Consider the following 2822-nt stretch of genomic DNA (forward strand, 5'->3'; position numbering starts at 1 on the left):
GAGTGGACCTTGCATTCTGCAACGCTTTTGACACACACTATCGCACGTTCGTAGTCTTCCTCAGAAACAAAATATTGTTATTCCCGAAATGACGTCAGAAGCCAACTCGTCCCATTTTCCCCCATTCCTTGGTCTTGAACATGGAAAAGGACAATTTTACAGACTTTGAAAATTCGTACAAAATTAACTAAAATAGCTACAACGATAATTTTTTCGCAGTAGTGATCAGCCGAAAAAGGAAATTTATATTAGCTAAAAAACAATTTGGGGGTTATAGGCACTTTAAGCAAACCACGACGAAGACGGCAACGATAATTCCACGAGACAACGGGTTAAAAGTCCAAAAAAATAGATGTGCAGGTGCATTATAAATCTTTGAACATTTCCTTGCCGTCCACTGCAAAACAACAACGTGAAATGACCAAGTTCTGCGTAGTCTGAGGAACGCGAACGACGACGACTAATTTTTCCTATTTGCATTTGGAATTGAACGCGGTCATTGCGTATTTAGCCTGAGCACGTTTTAAGAGCCATTGGCGGATCGAAAAGATCTATACAATTGCGAATTTTGTTGGTAAAATTTAAATTCATTTTTCACTAGGCGTCGTCTTCGTCGTTGCTTACGCTCCCTAATGTTTTAAAGAAAGGCGTAAGAGGACTCTCATAATTTTAATGTTAGAAATAGTTGGCATACAAATGTGATTAGCGTCCTCAAGAAATATTTTCTTGGTATTAAGGCCATTTTTGTTCAGGACAACAACCAATAGCACAGTAAACACTCACCAATTTCTGTTCTCTCAGATAAAAGAATACAAACGTAACGACAGTGTCTGTTTACATCGGACTTTGTTTGTCTATTGGATAACAGGAAAACCTTCAAAAAATTTATTCAAGACGTGTATTCCTTTAATTGTTATACATTAAACTCACAATTAGTAGATTCGGTTTATGTGATAACCCCTAACTCGACCTTGATTATTCTGGATATCACATAAACCTCATCCAGTAATATTTTATAAGTCTGTTTTTGCATAAAACTCCAAGCTGATATAGAAGCACGATGTCAAGACCAAGATAGGGCAGAAAAAAACTGAAAGCCCCAGATCTACAGGAACACGCAAAACTAAAAGTCTTTTTCACAGACACAGATAGGCGTAAAACGTCCAATTCAGAGACAAAACTAAACGCGGAAATCTGAAGATCACTGGTAAAAACGCCCAAGGCTGTGGGTCACACACAAAGATAGACACATGTCGCTGCTAATCAGAAGCTAAGACAGCCGTGCGAAATTGATAGTCACAAACAAAATGAACACAAGCAAGAAAAACCACAGACGAAGATCAGCGCACATGAAACTGAAAGTCACCGAGGACTGCTTTCTAAAGCGTATTTTTTTACACTGAACATTAAAATTATCCCTTCATTGTTACAGTATTAAACGTAATATGTATGACGCAAGACAAACAATGCTTAAACTTACTGTTTCAAGAGTTCCTTGCCCCTTCTAAGTACGATATAGTCCAAAGATGAATCGTTTACTTGATCGCTGCGAGAGGAAAAAAAAAATAAGTATGTCAGTTTACGGCAGAAAGTTTGTCCGGGAGGGTGGTGGTGGTGACATTCTCCGAAACTGGGGAGGGGTACGTGGCCCGCTTCTTAAAAAAAAAAAATAATAATAAATCAAGTCTCTCAAATTAGCGATGTTTTTTTTTATATTGCACCAAGATCGCCCTTCTCAAACGATGAGTAACAACGATAAGGTAAGTTTCTTATGAGAATCATGCCTAATTGTTGACTAAAGTCCAAAAACCATCGCTATACCAGACCAAAATGGCCAAAATCTGTTTAATTTTAGACCAAAATGGCTCAAAAAACATGTCGTTTGAGGCAACACTTACCCACACCGCTCATAAAAGGGAGTACTCCCTGAATATCTCAGGGAGGAGGTTCAATAAAGTGTGTACGTATGAAAAATAATAAGCGATCAATAGGCGAGGGTATTTTATTTAGTTTATGTACATATTTAGTATATTTAATATTGCAATGCGCTTTTGATCATTACATGTTAAAAAGCGCAATATAAATTAATAAATTATACAAATTATACTATTATATTTACTATTAGAGGGAGCCTGAATCAAATCAAACATGTACTCACCACTAATTTCCTTTAGGAATGTGGGAGAAAAAAAAACTCTGAAAACCTGGTACAGCTTGTCAGATCACAACAAGTACTTCAAGGAGTTTGTCTACAAGATAACAGAAGAATCATCACAGCCTTGTTTGTATATTTTATTCCATGCCTTAACTAACACCAAGATATGGATAGCCTTCTACTAAGAAAGGAATTCAAATCCCTCCTTTTTACATTATTACTTTAGAGAGTCAAAGATGAATTTTCCGTTCAACGCCCACCCATCAGAATCGACGTATTGAAGCTAAGTTAAACTTACTGTACTTACCATTCGTTGAGATATTCAAATCAGAAAGAAATTCAAATTTCTAGCCTCTAGCAGCTAAAACGGAGGCACCTTCAAAATAACAATGACACGCAAGCTATCAGACTTTCGAGCCATGGCCCCGCATACGCTTTCAGTTTCGACTGGCCACGGAGTGCTTTTTATTTATACACGTAATACAAAATATGCATCTTATTAAGGACATAGAGTGAGTAGTTATTTCACGTTTCCAGTCTGTAGTAGCTATACTGACATTTGAAATTCCCTTCAGCTTGTACAGCCCTATCGCTTATTTTCTGGCATGAAATACAGTGTTACTTTTGCGTCCAACAGCATCTGTCACTGCTACACAATAGGCACGTC

General features: G+C 37.4%; 1 long non-coding RNA gene across 1 annotated transcript; it reads right to left on the minus strand.

Annotated features, from left to right (window-relative positions):
• Nucleotides 1-479: 479 nt before the first annotated feature.
• LOC110053678 (uncharacterized) lies at nt 480-2535 on the minus strand. Its single transcript, XR_016206632.1, has 4 exons — nt 2463-2535; nt 2159-2249; nt 1481-1546; nt 480-854 (listed from the first exon to the last, which is right to left on the minus strand). It is a non-coding gene; the product is annotated as an uncharacterized LOC110053678 (long non-coding RNA).
• Between the last annotated feature and the right edge of the window lie 287 nt (nt 2536-2822).

The sequence above is a fragment of the Orbicella faveolata genome, unplaced genomic scaffold (genome assembly GCF_042242905.1).
Source record: "Orbicella faveolata isolate gen_17 unplaced genomic scaffold, um_ofav_v1 contig_14, whole genome shotgun sequence".
Classification (NCBI taxonomy): Eukaryota; Metazoa; Cnidaria; class Anthozoa; order Scleractinia; family Merulinidae; genus Orbicella; species Orbicella faveolata.